The sequence below is a fragment of the Polyodon spathula genome, chromosome 2 (genome assembly GCF_017654505.1).
Source record: "Polyodon spathula isolate WHYD16114869_AA chromosome 2, ASM1765450v1, whole genome shotgun sequence".
NCBI classification, from domain to species: Eukaryota; Metazoa; Chordata; class Actinopteri; order Acipenseriformes; family Polyodontidae; genus Polyodon; species Polyodon spathula.
Window position 1 is genome coordinate 42252534 of NC_054535.1, and position 15064 is coordinate 42267597.

Below are 15064 nucleotides of genomic sequence, written 5' to 3' on the forward strand. Positions count from 1 at the left end.
AAGTTGTCCCTCCAAATTTTGCTGATTTGTATGTCATTTTATTAAAACATGACTGATGTACCATATATAAAGGCTTTTCATGACATAATTCTGTTCTGGGAACTTTTAACCTTTGTGTACCTTTAGACTTATCGCATGCCTCTTAGAGAGTACAATATGTTAAACAAGCCAATCACTCATTACCAGATACAGCACATGATATCTCACAAGGACAATTTCAGATCAGGCCTTCACTGATGATACTGTTGCACTGACTAGTAGAAGCATGCAGACTCAGCATGGAGCTCCTGGGGAGTTGAAGTTGTCTTGCAGAAGACAAGGCAAATAGAATAAGAGGTCACGGTGTACTTAACATTTTTTCTCCTTTTCTTTGTTTGTTGTTTCTACAACCTTTTTTTTTTTTTTTTTTTTTTTTATTCGATACTAGCTGAAGTACCCGCCGTTGCCCAGGGAAATTCAACATTTCAAGCATGACAAATTGGGGAACAGTAGCGTTATGGTTTCCTAAAAGTTACCGATCTTGGGTGTCGCACAATGCGCTCTGACCCCTTTCCCTTTTTTAACAATGTTTTTTTTTTTTTTGGTTTTTGCCATTTTTACATTTTTTTAAATTTTTGTTCTTTTTATTTATTTTTTGGTTTTGTGGGTTTCTTTAATTTGAGATGCATGGCTACTGTAGTGATCCAGCAATGGGGTTACTAAATAAAGTACCCCGGGGGTTCAAAATTTTGGATCCGAACATAGCCCTTGACCTTCCCCTGGATGAAAGAGGTGGCTGTGTAAAGTTTGGCTGCACTGGCTCCTGCGAGGTCCGAATGCGTAAAGGAACAGAGAGACAGACAAACTTTCTTCTTTATATATTACTAAGATTAAGATGTGAGAAAACAGGTGCTTCCTCGTTTTAAGAGTGCTGTCTCGGGCATTCTTTGTAAACTAGGCCGACTGAGATTTGATAGTGTACGTCGACAGACTTACGAAGTGGGAAAGTTAATAAAAAATAAAAATAAAAAAAAGCTTAAGAGCTGAATCAATAACAATTATACTGCATACCTCTCCTAGTTCATCAGCAAATAGAGATTCTGTTACCTGACTCAATCATCTTTTATGACACCACAGGCTTTATTGACCGGGTTGGGTAATTTAAAACCAGACCTCCAACAGTAAGTGTGACAATGAATGTCTTTTTAGCATTTGTAATATGCAATTCTGTTATTTAAGTGTAGTATTTTAATAATATGTTTATTTAATTACTTTTTTTTATTACAATTGTTTTAACATTTATATCTTACTATAAACAATTAACAAAATTAAATTGTGTGACCGAACTGCAGGAAACACGATTATACAAAGTAAAAACGCCTACACTTTGCTAAGCAAATAAATCATGTTTATAATAACACACTAATTAAAGAAATAGGAGCATGCTGTAAAAAGCATGTGCAGCAATGTTCTGTATTCATGGGGTGCAAAAGGCTAAAATAAATGTTTAAAATTAAATAATCAAACGCCAAGCACTCACCAAATGTCAGCTATCTAGCTTGTATCTATTATTAAAATCCTTTTAATAGAAACTGTAGAACAAGAGAATTCATGCTCATGCAGACGCACTGCTGCCACTGGCCTTCGTTAGTGCAATACAAACACACACAAAAAATACACACCGGATAGACATCCAAGTGCCTTAGACACTAATTGTTCAGTTAACTTTCAATTATACAATAACATCCATCAATTAATTATAACAAGCAATTTCAGTCTCTTGCTGAAACGCTGTTGGTCCAAAACAGTTACAATATCTATTCAAACATATATAAAACACAACAATAACCACCACTGTAATATGTTGAATGACTACAAAACTAGCCAATAGATCCGTAACAGAAAGCAATATGTTACTCTAATGGATAAACAAATTACTATGTATTAGTATGTATCGAAGAGGCTTCCCTTTGCAATAAGTTTATTACGCTCTCCACCCTGACCTGGGGTATTAACAAATTCAATCCCCATAAATCCGAGACTGCAAACACTATGTTGTTTTTCATTAACGGTCTAGCTATAGGTGATCGTATGTCCTTATTTCTAACAGCACTTCTGTGTTCACTTATACGTGTATACGGGCATTTCAACAAATAGACTACAAATTTAGAGAAACAAGTGATCCTACATCTTACTTTAAATTGCTCATTAGTTTTAGGATGAGTAATTGTATCACTTTTTACCACTGCATTGCAATATGCACAATTGTAACAAGGAAAGTTACCCTATGGTATTGTTGTTAGAAAATGAGGAGGAATAAAAAGCAGAAGGTGTCTGCTTAACAAATACATTTCTCTTTTTTTTTGCCAAAAAAAACCCATAAAGTGTGGAAGATTCTGCACAACAGATCTTAATTTGGGATCGGTTGACAATATGTGCCAATGAGTACGTTTTTTTTTTTTTATCATATTTGAAATAGGCAAATAAGCAGAAACAAAAGTTACAGAATCTTTACTTTAGTCTGATGCATAAGTAAGTGATCTCTATTAAGAGTCATACATTTGGATAATGCCTTATTGACCCAAGTATATTTACATCCTTTCACCAAAAGTGAGTTTTATAAAAAAAAAATATATTTTTTGGCTTCACCTTCAAGAATAATAGTGGGTTGAATTTGTTTGGCTGGGCGTGAGTTTGGAAGGAAATACTTGGAAGTTCAAGACGTGCAGATGGTATTACAGAAAGATAAACACATATAGATATTCCTTCATGTTTGTTTCACGCAGTACACATACGCTGGACAAGGGAAATAATGGCAGATGTCAAAGTGGATATGAGTATGGCAGTGATGAAGCCAATTTGCTTGAAAACATAAAAGGTAGACACGACATTTTCAAAGGATTAAAAAAAAATCTGGAATTGATCTGATGCGATCAGAAACCAAGAGGCACTGTAAACTGTGCTTGCTAGTACGACTGTTCTTTTTTACGTTTAGCATTTTTTCATTTTTTCATGCTTTTTTTTTTTTTTTTTTTTTTAACAATGGTTTAATTAAACAGCCAAAATTGTTTATGCCAGACTTCTTAGAAAGTCTAACAAAACGGCTGATTTATACTGTCGATTCGTTGTAGATATTACTAAAGGCACCCAACATGCAGGTATCACAAAGTCCACAAACTAAACAAAAACAAAGCAAAACATTAAAAAAAAAAAAAGTTCTGCACCATATAAAACAGAGCTGATTTTACCAGTGGTTGGTAGTTTGAGAAGAAGGCCTGTGTTGCTCTCCAAGTTGCTGCAGTCTCATTGTACAGTATACAACACCTACACCGTCCAGGGTTATTGCGGGCAGACATTTATATCGGACAAATAGCGTTTGCCATTCCCACTGATTTCAATAGCAAAGGCACTGTTTATACCGCATTAAGCATGCTGTATTTTTCGGGCAAATTCAGCTGTTTGGATCTTATGTGCCATTCACATAGATTTAAATAAACAAAGCTTTGACTGAGCGATTTCCCATGTACTTACCTTGGCTATTTAATCCTTGTACGCAGTGTCGGATTTACAGTTTGAAAAAACAGCACTGACAGCAAGCATGGCTGAAAGGAGAAAAACGATGCAGATCAGCACACAAATTGCCCCCCTAACTCTGTCAGTTAGCAAACAACCTTGAACCTTGCTTCAAAAAAACTGGATTTTCTGTAGTTGAGGAGACGAGTGCTGATGAAAATACAACCGAACTGAAACTCTGACAACATTTCCTATTTTTTGTGCGTGCTGCGCTTTTAATACTGTGGCGTGTTATGGAGCAGCATTCGGAAATAGAGCCGAATTGGGATTTTTTTTTTTTTTTTTTTTTTTTTAAAAAGGCTGACAGTTTTCTGTCCATACACGCAAAAAAAAAAAAGACCGTCCCGGTGCGTATATCACAGAGTTCTTGCTGGAAACAATTTGCAGTAATGTAGACTACCTGTACTGTATATTTCTGCACTTATATTTTATTACATTCATAGGTGTTAATAAAAATAAATTTTAAAAAAGTGTGTAATGCGTGTCTTTACTAAAGATTTTTTTACCGCATTGCGACGTTCTTATTATATATATATATATATATATATATATATATATATATATATATATATATATATATATATATATATGATTACTGTAGTGGTGACTGGGGGACATTCTGAATGTCAGGTTATTGTGTGGGAGTTTATACCGCCATCGCTTACTGCGGGATAATCACGCTAACACAAACACGCCCGTTCTAAGTGGTGGCAACTGTATAACGAGTTACTGTAAAAGGAGATACTGTTTTAGTAGACAGATTTCATTAAGTAAACAATTATTCTAAAAAATCTTTTTAGAATGAAAAGTATCAATGCAAAACTGCTTTGCATTTCTTTGTCATCGTACAAAGTGAAAAACGGCAATTCATAAACGGTCAAAATCCTCCAAGGTAGCAAATCCGCAAATTTAACACCAACCAAAATGTCCCATTATACGGTATGTTCCTGCCCCTACAACACATTTAATTTAATTCAGGCCAGCCCGAGGAATGAAACTGGACCCTGCTCAAATTGGGATTACAACCCGGGTTATGTGGTTCATGGAAACCTGGTACAAGAAACAACTTTGTTAGCGTTTTCTTTTGTAATTAATACATCTGTTTTAATACATCTGAAACATCACACAGTCTAACAGTATTACCTCCATTCCCAAGCGTTAAACCCCCAAAAATCTGCGCTTAAAAATATACATTACTTTCGTGAATTGCATGTTCTTTGTTACCTTGAATATGTTTTTGATAAAGAATATTTCACTTGAAACCAACAATTGTTTTTTCTACTGATTTCGCGGAGGCATCCAGTTGCGCCCCACAACAGACTTCCACAAAGTAATACCAGAAGGCCAAGCTCTATGCCCACATGCACAGTACTGAACTTGTTCATTAGACCCTAGAAAAGAAAGCATTTAAACCACATCAACAAGAATAACATTGAAAAAAAAAAATAGGAATAGCAGTCCATGGCAACATGCAACTTGCTCTTAATTTGTCTTCCTTTTGTTAAATGAAATATACCAATAAAAGGATACTGGCTTATCTAAAGCTTTTAAACTAGCTGTGCATGCTTAATAAATACGAGTCTCCTCCTGTATGGATATGGTGTCTCCTTGCTAAAGCAAAAGTTTCCAAGCACTGTAACCTTGCATAACAGCACAAACAAGTCTGTACGTGTTGCTATAAACCAATTTTTACTGAAATCTCATCACCTTTAAGATATGGGGTCATTCCATATCAAATCAATGATAGATCACTTCATTAGAATTACACAAAAGCTGGCAGATATACTGTAACAGTATTGTACAGTACTGAGACCTGTTAAGTGTGAGGTCACAAGGTTACGTCCAAAAACTTGACCTAGAATAACTTTTCACTGATAAAAGAACTTCAAAACGAGAATTAACTTGCTCAATTCAACAAGTTATTCAAGGATGCGTTTTCTGACCTTGTATTATAAAAGTATAGTATGGGTCATACAGACCACCAGCTTGTTGCACAAACTCAACAGACACACACACACACACACACACACACACACTGCTTCATCAAAACTGGAGAACATTCTGGAATAATTTCACACGGAATGACCCGAGAGTAGCTGCAGTAGTAGTAGCAGTACTAGTGGTATCGAAGGAAACAAATGTTTTGACAAAACGGCCTTGTATATTGTTCACCTTTGACTCAGCATCAGCGTACTCAGGATCCTCATTATCCCTTTGAGATACATCAGCCTCAGCTTCCTCATTATCCTTTTGAGGATCATCTGGCTGAACCTCAAGAGCTTCCACCTCAACAATACCTTCAAACATTCCTGAAAACAAGGACATTTGTCATTGCAAAAATGTACATAATTATTTATGTTTTTGGTTTTACTTAACCCGTCAACCAAAAAAGTAGACTTGATAAAGGTTAACAGGTTATGCAAAACAAAAACTGGCCACTTTTGCAACTTTGCTACTAATTGCTAGTTGTAGCAGAAAGACCATCAATGTGAAAACAAAATCTCAATGACATGTTCAGTGAGCAGTGTTACTCAAATTGGAGTTCAGATCTCTGCACAGCTGACACACTGTCACCCCGGTGACAGGTCTCATGTGAAGGCCTGAGATCCACTAACTGCTAAGTTAAGCAGGACCCTAGTGAAAGCAAGACTGGGCTATTATAAGCAAATGAAAAAAAAAAAAACAAAAAAAAAAAAACACAACATTGCAGGGATTCTGGGGCTGACAGATGCCGAGGGCTGTATTGACTTACATAGCAAGAGCATTTGTAACAAACTAGTGAGCTGCAGCAGAGCAGAGACAACAATCAGCAAGCGCTAGTCGACAAGTAGCACCTACAGTACAGCAGGATTCTGACAGCTAAGTAGCTGACCCTGGTTTACTAACCTGGGGGCATCAGTTTCAACAGCTTCTGCACAGAAAATACTCTGAGCCAACAATGAATCACTCTGCTGCAATAACCATGGAACAGCCCATAAATCAAAACTGTTTGAGAAACCAGTTCTGTGGTAACTCAATGCAGGACAACAAAAGAAAATCTAGAACAGGCTTAAACGTTGAAAAATCAACAAGGGTGTTACCATTTTAATACAAGTCACAAACTTGAAAAGTATTGCATATTTTGTTTTTAATTGATTTATTTATACAGAAGATGTACCTGTTGAGACCAAGGCCTCATTTACAAGTGGGTCCTGGGTTACCTGTAAAACCATTACACTAAATACATGTCAATGAACTTAGTCAGCCGCTTACAAAAAAGAACATAAATAAGACACATCTATATGTTAATGTGGATTAAAGGAAAAACAATGGTAAGAGGTTCTAAGCAATTCCCAAATACCATCTTTATAGCCACAAAAGGAGATTGTCAAATTCCATCTCAGGGATGGAAATAAGACTCCCATTACATAGCAGTTGAATCCATTCCTTGTTTTACTATCAGTTTAAAAAGACACACCTGAGCTTGTTACCTAATGCATGATGGCTAATCAAGCTCATAAAACCTGGAATGGGTGAAACTGCTATGCAATAGGAGTCTTACTTTCATCCCTGCATCTTCACACAATAAGTAAAACAGCTGATAGGTGAAAGACAGTACTCCCAAATGAGTGCAAACCCTTACGACTGCCAAACTAACAGAATCCTAATACGTAAACTATAGCCAGTGTTAATCCTCTCCATCAGAGCATTCAGATAAGGAGGTACCAAACCTTTAGGAACCTTAAAAACAAAACACTACCACTAAAAAAGCCTACAATTTGTTAATGAGAGCCAGCCTAGTAGTGTTCTGCGGTATATTGATACCTACAGTATATCATGATACCAAAATCCTACAATACCTAATGTGGGGGTAAAATTAAAATATATAGAAGTTGATACCGTGCGTTTTACTTTTTTTTTTTTTTTTTTTTTATGTGGGGTGGGGGTGTTAGCTTTTAAAACAAAACTAATTGTGTGTTTTAAAAACAACATGTACAGGGACTCCAGACTGGCACATCCAGTAAAGGCACTCCGCATGGATAGGTCTACGACTAAACTAAAAAAAAAAAAAAAAAAAAAAAAAAAAAAAAACACACACACACACACAATATGAACTAAGCTTACTCGTGTCCGCTAAGCAGAAGTGACCAACTATCCTGCACATTCTGGGAAAATGAAGTTACTGCAGCTTTTTTAAATTAAAATAACTTTGATCCTGTGCATGTGGCTGTGTAAACACAACACCACTGATCACGATCAGTTGTACTGACACATTGATCTGGTTCAGAAATTGTAGTGTAAATGTGCCTACTGCTAGCATATCAGTTTCCCTACAGATAACAGGATCAATGTGACACTTCACATGCAGAGGAAAGCACAGGACCTTTAGAAGCTCCAAGTGCAAAAGTCAGTGGATGCAGACGGCTGCAGGTTCAGCATGAAAGCAATAAAAAAAAATAAAAAAACACAGTTTATTATAGTAGCTAAAATGGTTATCTTTTGTCTAATTTACTTTCTTTGTAAGATTTTTAACAACCAAACGAGCATGATGGGCCGAGTGGCCTGCTCTTGCTAGTAATATCTTATGCTCTTATTTAAGGTGCACCGAGGCGCTGTTTTGATGGAGACATGTGGTTTGAATACGCTTAAACAGAATTCTGTTCTAATAGCACGTAACAGGAAGGCATCTACACTGGTAGCCGTTTATTTTAGAAATGTAGCATTACTACTCTTAGTACTATCAGATCAGTTATTTGCCAGATTTCATATTATATATATTATATATATATATATATATATATATATATATATATATATATATATATATATATATATATATATATATATAGGCATACATGTGTGCACACTCCATTACAAGAAAAAAAAAAGATTTTAGATCCTCCCTTGTAACAACTGTAATGGACTATACCTTTTATTTGAGAAGGGAAACCTGAAAGTGCAAGTGATTTTATTTTATTCATGAAAATCACTATAAGGCTATACAAACAATACTGATATTTTCTGTTTTAGTGCAATGTTTTACATTGTAAAACCACGACAAAAGTTGTAAAATTAACTAAACACATTTTGTTATGATGCATGATTAGTATGTTACACAACAATGTGTAACATCGGTTTACAGTAATTTAAGGTACAGGATAAAAGCAGGGTGTAAAGCCCCTTGAGGACTCAGTAGTGACTAAAGTTTCTTCAAAGAATTAGTCTACAAAAGACTACAAAAATATAAAAGGCAGGGTAAACCCTGACATTCTATTATCAAAAAACTGTACTTCTGCAGTTTGTGGGACATTTAAAATTACACCTGCTGACAAAATTCTGGGAGCGATTACTGCTGACCGAAAAAAAAAATATCTGGAGCACTGTGATAGTATCGAATATCATGATACTGTGCATGGTATTGTATCGAGGATCCCTAAATGAGGTATCGCAGGACACTGCAACCTAGCTTTATATACATATGACAATGGTGTGTGAAAGAGGGGCAATCTAGGACAATCTACATCTATATTACATTCAATTTGTGAAAAGACTGCTTGGTAGATATAGTCACCATAATCTAGGACAGGAAGGCTAGTAGCAGCCACTAACTTTAGTCTTCTACACTGAGGAAAAGCCTTATTCCTAAAAAGCAAATCTAACTTAGGTCTTAATTCTGAAGCTAGTTTACTAATATGATAGTTAATGGCATAAATAACAAGTTTCATACCCTTACTAGTTTAAAAATCCTAATCTGTGGTCTTGTACAGTTTCTGCATTGAAGACTCCCATAAAACAGCGGTACCGAGTATTCTGCCTACATATTTGTTTCAGCATTCCGCGATTCTAAAACCCGCCACTCATGTCTTTCTCGATTTGCTGCTTTTGGACATAAACAAGTCTTTCAAGTCAGTTTCATTGTTGGATAGAAACTAATTAGATTTGAGAATTCATTGTAAACTAACCTGAAAAACTGTATCACATTTCAGTGAGGAACGTACCTTATGAATAGTCTGAGATTCAAGTCCATTATGGTGATCGAAGGATGGGAATGCAATTTTGAGCCATGTCACTTCAGAATTTATTGTGAGCTGATTTTTTTCTAAACTCAGGTCTGACTGATTATTAAAGTTATAACTAGAAATAGTCTTATTTCCATGACACATAACAAGTTAGGTGTTATGTACACAACAAAATTATGAACAGACAGAGCAAGGTAATAAAACTGCTATGAAAAAAAATCTGAAATAATCTTAAAGAACAAGCCTTTCAAGCAGAATTTGCTGGGGGCGAGGGTGTAGAGTTCTTTCTAGTGGAGAATCCAAGCATTCCTGAAGACAGTTTTTTTTAAAAGCTATTCTATGGCTAATTATAGAGTATTGGGTGTGGCTCATGCCATACCAACTCAACCAGTGCCATTGCCCGTTCGTCTCAGACTTTCCTAGAAAAATTCACCTGGGGATTATTTTCAGACACGGTGTTCAGAAAAGATAGCCATTATTTTTTTTAAATTTACCCTTCGATCTGTGACCTTGTAAAGGTCAAGTCCCACCACTGGTCATTGAACCCCCTTGAAATTAGAATTTTTGCTATCTGTCTAAGTTTAGGCTGTAATAACTTGCGTGGAGGGAATCCAAAAAATCACCCAAAGCTATGTTTGGATAGATATTAAATGAGCATCAGGAAAATTTTATGGTATCCGGGGATTTGAGATTTAAGTTGCATTTGTCATGCATTCGAGCATTGCTTATGGCCACTTTTGTGAGGTTAAAGTACCACATAGTTCTATCCAAACTGGCTATTATTTCAATTGTGCATTCTCTGAGGATTGGTCTAGAGGAAAAAGCAACAATGCGGGCTTCTAGTGGCACTAGTTTGGAGCTGAGGGGTTATTAACTTGCATATGGGACTTGAGACTTTGTTGTTATGATGACACATTTGAAACTACCAAAACCTTGCTTAGCTGGATTTTAAAAACCAAAGTAATAGTAAAGTTGTTTTTATAAGTTGTGGTTCCTACCTAGGGGGATAACTGATTGACTGACCAACCATTTGTGCAAAAGCCATTTGCTTTATTCTCATGCTAGCCGATGAATCAATTTCAGGCACAACTGAAAGTCTTTGGTTTAGGAGATCTTCGATGACAAAGACAGGTGTATTTAAAAAGGTGCTGTAAACAGGGAAGATTATTTATTTATTTATTTTAAGAAAAAAAACATGAATTTAGTTTTTAAAACCTAACGAAGTAAGGTTTTGGTAGTTTCAAATGTGTCAACGTAACAAAGAAGTCCCAAGTTCATAACCCCTCAGATCCAAGCTAGTGCCAGTGGAAGCACATACTGTTACTTTTTCCGCTAGATCAATCCTCAGAAAATACAAAGTTGTAGAAACAGCCAGTTTGGCGAGAACTATGTAGCATTTTTTTACAGCTGTGTCTGTAAAAACTTGCTGCTATGGCTAACTTTCCTAAAGTTACTAGTTTTTGTATTCAAATTCTATATATTTGTCTCCTTTTGTGAGAGCATTTTATTTCATATAAATAACAGCTATATGTTTTTTCTTTTTTGTTTGACCAGTTTTAATGTATTGCTCTCCTTTTAATGTTTCCTTATCATAATCCAGTGTAAATGAGATTGAGATAATCTATATATATATATATATATATATATATATATATATATATATATATATTTCCCAACATAAAACCAATGTCACCTTACAATAATTGATTTTGAGTTTCAGTGTTTAAAAATAAAATATCAAACAGAACAAAATTTCAATGTACCATTTGTAATTCAGTAATATGAGAGAATTGGTCAGGGGTCTGAATACTTTTTCAAGCCACTGTATATATATGTGTTGTGTGTGTTGTTGTGTAATATATATATATATATATATATAAGTCTGTCATTTTACATGTGTTACAAATTCAGACAGTAAACACTCCCTCCTATCCGATATGTTTAAAACTTCACCCCCCCCTGCCCCCGGGGGGGGGTCGGGCCGGGGCGCGGGAGCGGGGCGGCACGAAGCGCAACTTGATGCCAAGGTTTAGCAAAAAGGGTTGCTGCTTATGTTATGTTACATATGTCCACCCTGTCAACTTTTGGAAACGTGTGTTTACTGAAAAGCTACTTACTATAGATGACAAAACATTTCATTTTTACATTTCTTACAAGTTTTATTTTATATTTGTTCACCTTTGATCTTAATTTTCTTTAAAATGACTTGATATTTAGATTTTTCTAAATAAACACATGAACAAACTTTGTACTTTAATAGTTACCAAACACACTGCTTAATATTTTTTTCCCTCTCTCAGAAATGTGGTAAGAGATTTGGTTAATTAAGTTAAATCTGAAATCCCGGAAACTGTAGCTGACACACTGCTTTGTCTTTAAACTCAAACAAGTGCTTTACTACTTAGTGGAAAATATATAGAACTGATTTCCAACTGAATCTGTGTATAGATCTGAAATATTTAAGTCTGTCAAGCAGAGATGAGTTTTTCATAAATGTGATACGAATCCTAACGTGACCTTGGTGTATCGTCTCACTCTTAATTATGTATTTATTTTATTTTGTGGTCAATTAACCATTTTTTTGTGGATTTTGATGTGTGCTTGGGGTCATTGTCTTGCTGGAAGATCCACTTGTGGCCAAGTTTCAGCCTCCTGGCAGAAGCAACCAGGTTTTTGGCCAAAATGTCCTGGTACTTGGTAGAGTTCATGATGCCGTTGACCTTAACAAGGGCCCCAGGACCAGTGGAAGCAAAACAACCCCATAACATCAAAGATCCAGCACCATATTTTACAGTAGGTATGAGGTTCTCTTCTGCATACGCATCCTTCTTTCGACGCCAAACCCACCACTGGTGTGCGTGGCCAAAGAGCTCTATTTTCTCATCTGACCACAGAACCCGGTTCCAATCCAAGTGCCAATGCCGTTTAGCAAACTCCAGGCGCTTACATTTGTTGGTTGCTCTCAATAAAGGCTTTTTTTCTGGCAACCCTTCCAAATAGGCTACTAACATGGAGGTGGTGTCTAATTGTAGATTTGGAGACATGGTGACCCCAAGAGGCAACCAAGTTCTGTAATTCTCCAACTGTGGCCCTTGGATTCTTCTTTGCCTCCCAAACCATTTTCCTCACTGTGCGTGGGGACAAGATGCACTTGTGTCCTCTACCAGGCAGATTTACCACTGTTCCACTGGTTTTGAACTTCATAATTATTGCTCTAATAGTGGTAAGTGGAATATTTTGGTTTTTAGCTATTTTTTTGTACCCACTGCCTGATTTATGAAGGTCAACAACCATTTGTCTCTTTTCATTTGCGAGTTCTTTGCCTTTCCCCATGGTGATGGATGACAAATGGATTTTACATGCGTTTTACCTCATTTTTATACCCCAGTGAAACAGGAAGCCATGGAAGGCCACAATACAGTTCCTTGAGACTGAGAAGTACTTAAAAAAGTAGAATGTTAATGCAGATTTAATTTTGTTTGATTTTATTTATAAGAATCTTTAGGGGTCCCAATAAGACACCTATCTTTGAGAAAAAAAAAAAAATATTACTTGTTAAAAATAAATATTTTCTTTGAGCAATTGTATTAGTATAAATGAATACAGTTTTCCCATATTTTTGAGCATAAAATATAGCTCATTACCTGTGTTGTTTATTTTATACAGCCTTTTTTGATCATCTTTATTAAGGGTAATAAACTTTATGGAGGTGCCTGTGTATATATATTTACTGTAAAAGGTAATGTATTTAAATCACTAGGACTGGGTCGATAGTGTTTTTTTTACTATCGACGCATCGTTTTCATAAAGACCCGATGCATCGTTTTTTCAGAACGCAAAAGAAACGTGTAAATAATAAAAAGTACATATATTTTCATCAAATCTAATCACAAAATGTAAACACTTCTCCAGTTGAACTTAAGTACACATTTCTAATTATTTGTCTTGTCACACTGTCGGCGATGTTCCCCACAAAAAGTTAATAAAGCATTACAAATATTACTGTTTTACTTTAAGATGTCTTGACAGCAAACGGATTAGACAAAACAAAAACTCTAACGGGGAAACACAAGAATAACTATTTACAAGTCCTACGTAACAAAATCTGTGCTCTCTCCTGATCTTATTTTCTGTTTTTACTCAAAAATATAATGTCATCCACATTCTCTGGTTTCAAAGAAGAATGGAGTTTGTTCACAAGCATTCCTGCTTTGCTGAACACATGCTCGCTCGGGACCGATGTTGCAGGGATACTTAACATGCTCTCTGCCAAGGCTGCTACATTTGGAAAGTGTGTCCGGTTATTTTTCCACCAAATTGGGGGAACGAGGCTGATGTTTAACAGAGTTTTAGAAGCAAACGTCATCTCTTGTTGGATTAAGGTTTCCTTAGAAACAGTGTGCGTTTGTTGCCGTTCACTAGGTAACAATTCCGTTGCTTGTTCGGTCTTCGTTTTCTTTTTAACAGGTAAGTCCTCTGTGCTGCACTCACTTGTACAGTTGTTGTAAGGTTGTCCTCCACCAGCCTCACTAGTTTGGAAGACAGTGCTTTAGACTTGCGGCATTTGGACTATTCGGAGAGGAAATCCAAATTTGGGTTTGACAAAACAGCAATAACTGGCTATTTTAATTCAAGAAGGTGTTCAAACATATAATTTAAACCATGTTCCACACTGTTTGTACGTCCTATATTAACTTGAGTGGGGCTTTTTCAGTGTTCAGCATTTCTGTTTGTTTCCTATTTAAAGCACTTTTGCCATCTCACTCTTTTTAAAATGTGCCACCAGTCTCCTTGCTGCTGCCACTAATGTATGGACTTCCTCCAAGCTTTTCTGAATGCAGAGATTTATATTGTGCCTTGCACAGCTCACTCTTGCTATGCTAGCAAAAAGTAACACAGCACGCTCCCTTGCAGAAAGCAAAGACATTTCACTGCACACGTTGACCACGTCATCATTAACACAAGCTATTACTTTTGTTGCCACTTCAAACTCTCGAGTAATTTTTGTGTCGCTAATACTTTTGACTCAAGCTCCCAGTTTTGTTTAATGTAATAGAAGGTGATTATTAAAAACAGTTCTTGTTCCATGCTTGCCAATACATCTGTAGTGATGGACACTGAATTGCATTCCTGGTTAAATCCTTTGCATGTTCGTGATTCAGAGTAATGAATTTGGAGATTGTCTTTTGACAGGGCATTTCATAGCCCAGAGCGAGATTTGCAATCAGATTTTTAAACGCAGCTCCCTCTACTATGCTAACAGGTCTGATATCTTGTGTGACAACATCCACCATCAGGCATGTTATTTATTTTGCTCTGATGCTTTATTTGATCAACTTTCTTTCCAAAATAAGCTGTCACTGAAAGTGGTGCTTCTTTTTGTTTTTCACTTGTGTTCCCGCTGTATTATTTTGTCTGGTGCTGTCTTACTAAAGGACCCTGCAGGTTGGTGGCATTGCCACAGAAGCTCATTAAAACTACACAAACAGAGCATTTTACCTTTCCATTTTGTT

General features: G+C 36.1%; 1 protein-coding gene across 3 annotated transcripts in view; it reads right to left on the minus strand.

The window, feature by feature from the left end:
- The window catches only part of LOC121296679 (arfaptin-1-like), a 54468-nt gene that overhangs the window by 36296 nt on the left and 3108 nt on the right, over window positions 1-15064 (minus strand). The window contains exon 1 of one of the 3 annotated variants that reach the window (XM_041222469.1): window positions 3511-3945. The exons of the other annotated variants lie outside the window; for them this stretch is intronic. The gene's annotated coding sequence lies outside the window, so the exon portion shown is untranslated. Of the gene's footprint in view, window positions 1-3510; window positions 3946-15064 lie in introns of those variants that run through there. 3 annotated transcript variants of the gene reach the window in all.